The sequence below is a fragment of the Chiloscyllium plagiosum genome, unplaced genomic scaffold (genome assembly GCF_037043375.1).
Source record: "Chiloscyllium plagiosum isolate Xiang-an unplaced genomic scaffold, Cpla_swu_hap1 HiC_scaffold_48, whole genome shotgun sequence".
In the NCBI taxonomy this organism is placed as follows: Eukaryota; Metazoa; Chordata; class Chondrichthyes; order Orectolobiformes; family Hemiscylliidae; genus Chiloscyllium; species Chiloscyllium plagiosum.
In genome coordinates this window covers 1,787,774-1,798,448 of record NW_028270186.1, presented here as the reverse complement: position 1 = coordinate 1,798,448, position 10,675 = coordinate 1,787,774, and positions in this window count along the sequence as shown.

Here is a 10,675-nt window from a genome sequence, read left to right as displayed (position 1 = left end):
GTCAATCCCGTATCAGCACATTAAATCCCTCCTCCCCCAGCCATCTCCAAATTATGGAATAAAATGCCACAGGCTGGAAAGAAAAGTTCATCCAATTACTGTGGATTGTGTTGTTAGCCTCGAAGTGGTTTTCACACCCTCCTGCTTTGATGAAACACAATGTGATTTTGTACTCGTTAGGCTGATAAGAAACTGATTGAGCCTTCACCCAAATGTCTGGTGGGTCTGCACTTTGGAACTGCTCTGTGTTAGTAGTGAGGAGTAAACCCAGTCTGACACTCATCAGTGGGATGGATATTGTCAGTGTGCATTGAGAGTTCTTCATGTCTGAGAGTGTCAATTCATGATGCCACCCAGTCAGGCTTCTCATGTTTTTTTTGGAAATTTGTTCCTGACGTGTTGAGCTGGCATCAGGAATTATAGGACGCTCCTGCTTTGCCCTCAAAGTGAAATGAGTTGACTCACATCCTGAGGGAATGATCTGGAGATGCCAATGTTGGACTGGGGTGTACAAAGTTCAAAATCACACAGCTGAATTCACACTGTAAACTTTTGTCTGTGTGTTAGGATTGAGCCCTACACTACCACCTGATGAAGGAGCGACGCTCCGAAAGCTAGTGTGCTTCCAATTAAACCTGTTGGACTATAACCTGGTGTTGTGGGATTTTTAATCCTGAGGGAAGACATACTGATCCTCCCTGGCCCGGGTCCTGCCCTTCATGTTGTTCACAGCCCACTGCTCGGTGTACCAAGTGAGTGAGCCCATAGGCTGCACCAATGCTGAAAATCCTTGGTGTGTCTTAACAGGAACTTTCCAATTAATCCCACTCCCCTCTCCTTCTCCAAGACCCCTGCACCTTTCCTTTCCCCTTCCATGGTGTGGAGGTGCCAGTGTTGGACTAGGATGGGACAAAGTTAAAAATCCCACAACACCAGGTTATAGTCCCACAGGTTTATTTGGAATCACAAGCTTTCAGAGCGCCGATCCTTCCTCAGGCACCTGAAGGAGCGACGTTCCGAAAGCTAGTGCTTCCAAATAAACCTGTTGGACTATAACCTGGTGTTGTGGGATTTTTAACTTCCTCTTCTCGAGATTTCAGTCAGGGTGGCATGATGACATGGTGGTTAGCACTACTGCCCCACAGCACCAGGGACCTGGGTTCGATTCCAGCTTCGGGCAACTGTCCGTGTGGAGTTTGCACATTCTCCCCGTGTCCACGTGAGTTTCCTCCCACAATCCAAAGATGTGCAGGATAGAGTGGATCGGCCATGCTAAATTGTACATAGTGTTCAGGGATGTGTAGGTTAGGTGGGGTAGCCATGGGGAGTGGGGTAGGGAGGTGGGTCTCAGTGGGATACGCTTTCAAGGTTCAGTGTGGACTTGATGGGCTGAATGGCCTACTTCCATACTGTAGGGATTCAATGATTCCCTTTGGAACATTAGGATCAAACCAGCTTTGACCAGCCATTCCAGCAGCAGCAGATTTCAGACTAATGATTGTAAGGATGTGCCTTATTGTTACTGACCCTCCTACTCACTGGAAACAGGTTTCCCTCGTTTATTCTGTACACACCCTTCATTAGGTGGACAAACATGGGTCACAGCCACTCTGTCATGTTTCATTGGTACACGCTCTGGCGATAAGCCTCACATCCCAAGAGTACGTTCGGGTTGACAGGTTTCCTGCACTAAGCAGCAAGCTCAGGGGAACTTGCCACTTCTGGTGATCTCAGGTCATGGAAGCAACCTTCCAGAAAACCCCAGGAGCAGGTAGGCCCTTGTGCCCTGAAACCCAGGAATCTGGCTGGGTTAGTATGCTGCAGGTTATTGTTACTGAGCTGGATGGGGAAGGGTTAGGGTGAGCTAATAAACTGAATTCTAAACTTTACAGTCCTCAGCTGTTGCTGTAGCATGGCCAGCCCTCGATATGAAGATACCGGGAGCAGAATTTGGCCATTCGGTCCATCAAGCCTGTTCCACAGATCTCCCACTCTCTGGCTGAAGAGATTCTTCTTGTCTCAGTTCTAATGGGTTGTGCCTCCACTCTGAGGCAGAACCCTCAGGTCCGAGTCTCTCCTACTTGTAGAAACATCTTCTCCATGTCCACTCTGTCCAGGTCTCTCAGTATTCTCTATGTTTCAATCAGAATCCCCCTCATCCTTCTGAACTCCATCGATGACAGACCCAGAGTCCTCAAGCACTCTTCATATGACAAGCCCTTCATCGCTGGGACCATTCTTGGACACATCCTCTGGATCCCCTCCAACACCTGCACATCTTTCCATAGTTCCAGGGCCCCAAACTGCTCAGAATGTTCTCAATGAGGTCTGATCAGAGCCTTATACAGGTTCAGCAGTACATCCCTGCTCTTGTATTCTAGCCCTCTCGAAATGAATGCTAACACTGCATTTGCCTTCCTTCCGAAGTGAACCTGCATGTTAACCTGAACAGAATCTTGAACGAGAACTCCCAAGTCCCTTTGTACTTCAGCCTTTCCCTGTTTAGAAAATAGTCTATGCATCTATTTTTCCCAGCAAAGTACATAACCTCACACCTTCCCACACTATATTCCATCTGCCAGTTCTTTACACACTCTCCTAGCCTGTCCAAGTCATTCTGCGAAGTCCCCACTTTCTCAGCAGTAGCCCTCCCTCCACCTCTTTGCGTCATCTGAAAATTATTTTATTATCAACAATGCCTTCAGTTCCTTCGTCCACGGTCACTAATGTCAAATGTGATTAATTGTGGGCCTAACATTGACCCTTGCGAAAATCCACTAGTCACCAGCTGCCATCCTTTACCCCCACTCTCTGCTTTCTGCCAGTCAGCCAATCCTCTCTCCATGCCAGGACCTTAACACTGCCACCGTGGGCTCTTACTTTGCAGCTTCCTGTGTGGTACCTTCTCAAAAACCTTTGGAAATTCAAATAGATCACATCCACTGGCTCTCCTATGTCAGACTTTATCATTACCTCCTCCAAGAATTCCAACAGATTTGTCAGGCATGATCTCCCCTTGACAACGCCATGTTGATTCAGCCCTATCCTCCTATGATGTGGAGGAGCTGGTGTTGGACTGGGGTGGACAACATTCCAAATGCTGCCTGACCTGCTGTGTTTTTCCAGCACCATTCTAGGGTCTTGACTCTAATCTCCAGCATCTGCCTAGTTAAAGTTAAATATCCCACAACACCAGGTTATAGTCCAACAGGTTTATGTGGAAGCACTAGCTCTCCTTTATGAGGTGGGTGAAATACATTCTTAAATACACTCTCAGATCTTGCCAATGACCAAGTCGGGCTAACCAGCCTATAGTTTCTTATCTTCTGCTATTCTCTCCTCTGAAACATTCGGCATTTTCCGGAACTCTGGGACCCTCCTCGACAAACTGCTCAGCTATCTCCTTCAGAATCCTGGTCGGAGTCCACCCAGTCCAGGTGGTTTATCCACATTTCATCCTCTCCAATCCCTTGAATGAGAAAAGGATATTGCTTCCTCATGTCCCAGCAGGAGGGAGAGTGGATGGAGGGATGGGAGATGAAGGGAGGGACGGAGGGAAGGTGAATGGAGAGAGAGTGGATAGAGGGAGGGGCTGAGGGAGGGAGGGATGGAGGGATGGGAGACGAAGGGAGGGACGGAGGGAAGGTGAATGGAGAGAGAGTGGATAGAGGGAGGGGCTGAGGGAGGGAGGGATGGAGGGAGAGTGGATGGAGGGATGGGAGACGAAGGGAGGGACAGAGGGAAGGTGAATGGAGAGAGAGTGGATAGAGGGAGGGGCTGAGGGAGGGAGGGATGGAGGGAGAGTGGATGGAGGGATGGGAGACGAAGGGAGGAATGGAGGGAAGGTGAATGGAGAGAGAGTGGATAGAGGGAGGGGCTGAGGGAGGGAGGGATGGAGGGATGGGAGATGAAGGGAGGGATGGAGGGAAGGTGAATGGAGAGAGAGTGGATAGAGGGAGGGGCTGAGGGAGGGAGGGATGGAGGGATGGGAGACGAAGGGAGGGATGGAGGGAAGGTGAATGGAGAGAGAGTGGATAGAGGGAGGGGCTGAGGGAGGGAGGGATGGAGGGAGAGTGGATGGAGGGATGGGAGATGAAGGGAGGGACAGAGGGAAGGTGAATGGAGAGAGAGTGGATAGAGGGAGGGGCTGAGGGAGGGAGGGATGGAGGGAGAGTGGATGGAGGGATGGGAGACGAAGGGAGGAATGGAGGGAAGGTGAATGGAGAGAGAGTGGATAGAGGGAGGGGCTGAGGGAGGGAGGGATGGAGGGAGAGTGGATGGAGGGATGGGAGACGAAGGGAGGGACGGAGGGAAGGTGAATGGAGAGAGAGTGGATAGAGGGAGGGGCTGAGGGAGGGAGGGATGGAGGGAGGGTGGATGGAGGGATGGGAGACGAAGGGAGGGACGGAGGGAAGGTGAATGGAGAGAGAGTGGATAGAGGGAGGGGCTGAGGGAGGGTGGAAGGAGGGAGGGATGGTATTTGGAGGGTGGAGGGAGGGTGGGCCAGAAGCCATCATTTTGGATGTGATGGAAGCTGTGTTGGGTGTAGTTTAATGAGAAGGATCTCTGAGAACAGGTGCTGGCGGCAGTGGAAGCTTGCTTTAAGGATTTGTGACATTGCAGTCCCCTGGAAAGTGACACGTTGGGGACTGCCAAGCACTTCAGGAGATCCTGAGGCTGTGAAAGGCGCTACTGAAATGTAGGCCCCTCTTTCTCAGTGCTGGAGGACACGGAGGTTGGCATGAGATAAGTTTGTTGTAAAATGATGGATTGAGATTGGATTTGCCCCTCCATGTTGAGAAACGAGTGGATTTTGCAGTGTAACTCTCAGTCAGCACCAACTCTCAGACAGTGCAATGTGGGTGAACTCAGGAGCGAGTACACTTCAATTTCACTCCATTTCTTCAAGAACATGCCAGACCATTCAGTGATTCAAAAGGAAATTGCCAGGGCTGCTGTTTGAAAGAGGAGATCTCTAGAACACTGGGTCATGACTACAAGGTAACTGTATCACAGGACATACCTGGAAATGTGTTGCTGGAAAAGCGCAGCAGGTCAGGCAGCATCCAGGGAACAGGAGAATCAACGTTTCGGGCATAAGCCCTTCTTCATCCTGTTCCCTGGATGCTGCCTGACCTGCTGCGCTTTTCCAGCAACACATTTCCAGCTCTGATCTCCAGCATCTGCAGTCCTTACTTTCTCCACAGGACATACCTGCCCGCCTGGCATTTGGGAAATATCTCCGGGGGGGGGGTTGTCTCAATGGATAGTATGTGGGTAACTCCCTGACCCACTGCAGGGGCTAGTGTCTGAGAGGCTGATCATGCAACGAGTGACAGAGAGAGGGACCGACTATCTCCTGAATGCCCACCAGCCTTCCCCACACCCTCTCCCCTTTGCAGTCTGTCTGCAGCTCCTCTGACCAGCCTGGGAGACAGAGGCACCTTCTCCCATCAGTGTGGCCTCTCTCCAAGGAGGATGGGCAGTCTGCAGTGATGAGCATTCTCCTGAAAGCCCCGGGGACTGGCTGTGGCTGACATTCCCAAGATGATGCTGGGGGGGGGGGGGGGGGGTGGGTGGGGGGTCTGTGCCAGTCCGGGAGCTGTTCTCGAACCCACCGAGATTGAAGCCAGTGTTCGCATTTGGTGGCGAGCTCAGTGCCAGGATAGTTGCAGTTTCCCTGTTTGGAACTTGCCCCCCTTTGGCTGTGTGGCTGTAGGAAATAAAAAGCGTGGATTTTGCCAGGGCTGCCTTCCCCTGCTCTGACTGGCTTGGAGGCAACATTAAAGGCTCCTTCAGCCTGTCTCCCCGCCCCCTCGGAGCTGCTGAGGTTATTGCCCGCCGACAGGACACACCAGCGAAGGCAGGCTCCCAAAGGTTGCGTCTTCAGGAGCCAGGAGTCGAGCGGAGACTTCCAGCGATGCATCCCTTAGCGTCTCACTGCGTTTGCCTGTATGAGGTTTTCATTTCAACTTCCATTTGGGATTCTGCGGTCATTCCCAGCAATCCTCTCTGACATTCAGCTGTGTGAAAGTGTGCTGAGATTTTGAATGTTTAATCTGTACCTTCTTTCTGTGACAGATTGCTGCAGTTTCTCCTGCTGACACTCCGAGCCCAGGTTAGTAAGTGAAAGGATTGCTCTCTTTCCAGAGCATCATCATCTGAAATACTGAAATGTGCAGCCAGCTCAGCTTTGCGACTTCGAGAGGAGCAGTGTCTTTTCTGATGTTCAACTTGCATTGTTTCAGAATGTGCTAGCTCGTGAACTTTTCAGCTCATTTTCAACTTTTAGATAGCAAATTTGAAATGTTTAAAGAACTGCTTGCATTTTCTAGGCGGGAGGTAGTTTGAGTTGCCCTGACATGAAAATTTGGGATCCCCCAGAGTGACTGAAGTACCTGTTGTACACTGGATAACACAGGGACATGGCTGGACAGGGAGCCAGCAGAGAAAGAGAAAGACTGAGCGTTGGAAACTCAAGTGGTATCACTGAAACCATGTGCTAAATGAGTTCAGCCTTTACTTTTCCTAACCAATGCTCAGACAAAGACTATATCTCTCAGATATGCATTCCAGTTTGGGAAAATGATGTGCTGGGAGCAATTAGGTCTTGTTAGACTCCTGTGAATTGATGTACTTTTGAATGGGGTGGGTGGTAATGGGCAGGAGATCGAGTGTGTGATCCAGAACGGCAGTAGATCAATATGAACCAGTGTCTCCGAGTTAATCTCCAACCTCTGAACAGATTCATAGGCTCTCAATGCAATTGATTCTATTTAAAGGAGACTGTTTTAAAGGTGGCATTTGCAAGTGAACAGAACAAGCACTCACCCAGGTGATAATTCAGCCCAGAATTTTGTACATTGACTGTGCTATCTGTGTTTATTTGAAAAATCCACAACGTGAGTCAAAGATCAGTGGTTTGAATACAGATGCGCTTGGAAGAAGGGAGGAAATTACATAGGTCCTTCAGTTAAAAAAATCTCCCACTGTAATCCAATTAATCTAATCTAATCATGTTCAAATGAGATCATAAAATGTGAGGAAAGAGAGAGAATGGGGTCTCTCAATGAAACCCACAGTATTTGATTTTTAAAAAATATCAGCTATGAAAACCCCCAACAAAGTTTAACAGTAAGTTCCTGCATTACCTCAGCTTCATGAACAGAGCTTTCTCATCATTTGATATTATAGAAATGTTTTTTACTTCATCAAAGTTCATTTTAAATTGACTAATTCTGTGACAAGGTACAAAACACATGGATCTCTATTGTGGCCTTGACCTCCTCAGTGTAGCCGCCAATATATCCTCACGGGTAAACATGGAATCCAGTTCCTGTCCAAATCTCCCCCTCCAAAAGGGAATGAGAATCTCAGGTTTGGTGATATTCACTGAGGGGTAACTGTTGGCCCCGGACACCAGGGAGCCTTTTCCTTAACACACTCCCGAGAGAGCAGATGGTGCATTTCTTAACCATTTCCCAACAATACAGCACTCCCCTCACTGCTGGCAAGGAGGTGTCAGCATTCATCAGCTTCTCAGTGCAATCCACAACTTTCTGACTGAAGTGGTAACAAATGTTACCCACTGAGTCCTGGCTGGTCCCTCAGTGAGACATTTGGGATGTGTTTCTGAGGGAATATGTCCTTCAGAGCTTGCTGTCTATCATTGCTCATTATTCCTGTTGGTCTTAGTCCCTACTGCTGCAACCCATTAATACTCTTCCATCTTCACTTTCCCTCAACCCACTTCCCTTCCCAAATGCTGCAATTCTTACCCATCATTTCTCCTCATTCAGCACTCTGCTCAAGCATTTTTACTCTTTCTCTTTGTCCTTCCTGTCACACTCACCACACACCCCCATCCTCACTATTGCCAGTCACCCCCCCCACCCCTGCCAACCACTTGTTCTCCTCCTTAACCTTCTGTCTTCCCTTACATTTCCTCTCTCATGTGTTGGTGCCTTTTCTAGAGCTGTAACTGCCTGTTTGTCTGTCTCGCTCTGAATCCTGGTCTTAGTATGTGCATGTCACTCATTGAAACATGTCTTTCTCTTCTTCACTCTCTGTCTCTCTCCATTACTGTTCAATCTCTCTCTCTCTGTCTTTCTCTCTCTCTGATAACAGCCTCTTTGAGTGTGTCTCCCGAAATGAATGTCTCTCTCTGTATCTCTGATACTAGTCTCTCAATTTTATGTTTGATTGCAGTCTCTCTCTGCTTTGCCAGTCTCTGTGTGTCTCTTTCTAATCCCAGTCTCGCTCTCCACAAGGCTAGTCTGTGTGTGTATCTCCTTTAGATTAATGACTTGCACACCAAAAGTTACCACAGGTGTGATAATATCCTGTCATTTTTAATCTCTTTTACATACACACACTTACAAATAGAAATTTCCCTGACACATGAAAATAAATGTCTGGTGTACTGTAGCTTATTCCCCACTGTCTCCCAAGGTACATGACACACCTCTTCTGCTGGAACACCATCCAATCAATAAATGGCAATCTGTGAAATGGACAACTTTTAACAAATCAGTATTAACCTATGGACAATAGGAATGCCAGGTATTGGGAAAATCAGGGGGAACTTCTTGCAAAGCACTCTGAATGAGAACACATGAAAATCACATACACACAGTTTGCATCTTCTCATCGTTTGCAAACTTGCTGAACTTGTCTGAAACTGTTTTGACTTGAACCAAATTTAATTCAGCCACTACCCCCGTGCTTATTGAACTTTCCTGGTGTGGCCATATCTGGGATTTCAAATTCTAATCTTTATATTCAATGCTGTCCCTATCTCTGTAACCTCCTCCAGCCTACAACCCACTAATATCTCTGAGTTCCACCAATTCTGGTCTCCTGTCAGTCGTTCACAATCTGCACAGAATTCCATCCTTAAAGTTTTTCTCCATGTCTATGCTGCTTGTTAAAAATCAGATCTTGAGCCAAACATTCAGTTACCTGCTGTAATAACTCTCTGTGTCTCTTGGTTAAATTTGATATGGTGATGTGTGAAACACCACTGGCCAAGTTCCTACTTGAAGGCTTTTTATAAACCCAAGTTGTGGATAAAAAGGATGAGCCTTGAAAGTCTGAACTGGAAAGAGTAAATGTAGAGGAAGCCATTTAGTAAATGGGGGAGAAAGGAGAGGTGAATATTTCCTGCAGCTCAGCACATTTACCTGTTACCTGTGTGGAGCACTTTGCTTCTGTGTGTAGGACAGATTCCACACAATGTGTGTGTGTGTGTGTATGTGTGTGTGTGTGTATGTGTGTGTGTGTGTGTATGTATGTGCGTGTGTGTGTGTGCGTGTGTGTGTGTGTGTGTGTGTGTGTGTGTATGTATGTGCGTGTGTGTGTGTGCGTGTGTGTGTGTGTGTGTGTGTGTTGTAAGTGCAGTCAGACGGAACCTCTTGATGATTTCCCAAGCTCCCATGACCACAGCAGTTTGACTCTATTGTTTCAGAACGGTGGAGAGGATTCTATGCTTAGGATGTTTAAACATGAGTTGAAACACCAAGATCTTGTCCCAGGCTGTCTCCAGAGTGGGTTTGCTCCTCTAAAGGGCATCAGTAAACCCAATGGGTTTGTCTGATCACTTGGCATTCGTTCATTCACCTCTCCAAATTCCTGACACACACACAGTGAGGCATTGCTCGGTGTGAACTGGTGAAGTTTGGACTTGCTGAGCCGAGATCATGCTTTAACAGTTGAAGAAATTGACTTCAGTTAGCTCTTGTTTCAATGCAGGAGCTAGGTAGGAATCTTTCTATTGGCTATTTAGCTGTAAAAGGCAGGCATCAGCAATTCACAGTGGCAGGGACTGACTAGGAGCAGGAACTACAGCTGCAGCAGTGAATGCTTTGTCTGAGGCTCTGATGAACTGCAACTGCAGCCCAACATCATGCAAAACTGAGAATGAGGTCCTTCTGCTATTTCTGTCAGTCTGCCTTTCCCTCCTGCAATTCTGTCATGCCAGGTGGAGTGACTGATTGTGGGATCCTGCTGTTGTCTTTGCTACATTATAACTGTGACTATGCTGCCATTTGTGGTAAAGCACTTTTGGACATCTTGAAGGTGCTGTTGAAATGCAAATTGTTTCTAAGTGCCTTTGCTGGTTGCTGCTGACTGAAAACCAGGATGTGTATTTGTTTAGATGGTGAGTGTTGATGCATCATTGGGGGGTGCTGTTTGAGAAGGTGTTACTAAGCTCAGCGCTGGAGGCAAAATCAGTGACCGTCCAACTGGATCCTGCAGATGTGTCCCAGTCATGGGAGCTCATCTACTGTCAGTGTAGTGTCTACACTCTGTGGGTGGGTACTCTCCCACGGGACTCTCCCTACATCCACAGCCAGTATTCCTTGTGAAAATTTGATTATTGGCACATTCTCAGAAACAGAAATCTGACTGAAATTATCCCAAATTCCATCCAACGGAATTGTGTTAGTTTGATTGAGAAGGCAGTCTCCATGTATCCAGCTGTCTGTCTCTGTTTATTCATGGCCATGAAATTATTGACTGGTTTAACTGTACAATCAGTTCTCACTATCTGCCTGTCCACTGATCTCTCAGTTTCTCCCATCTATCTCAAACTATTGATCCCTTAATAACCATTCAACTGCCTTCATTTGGAAAACTGTTTGCCCATCTTTATTGATCAATTCATCAAACTGCA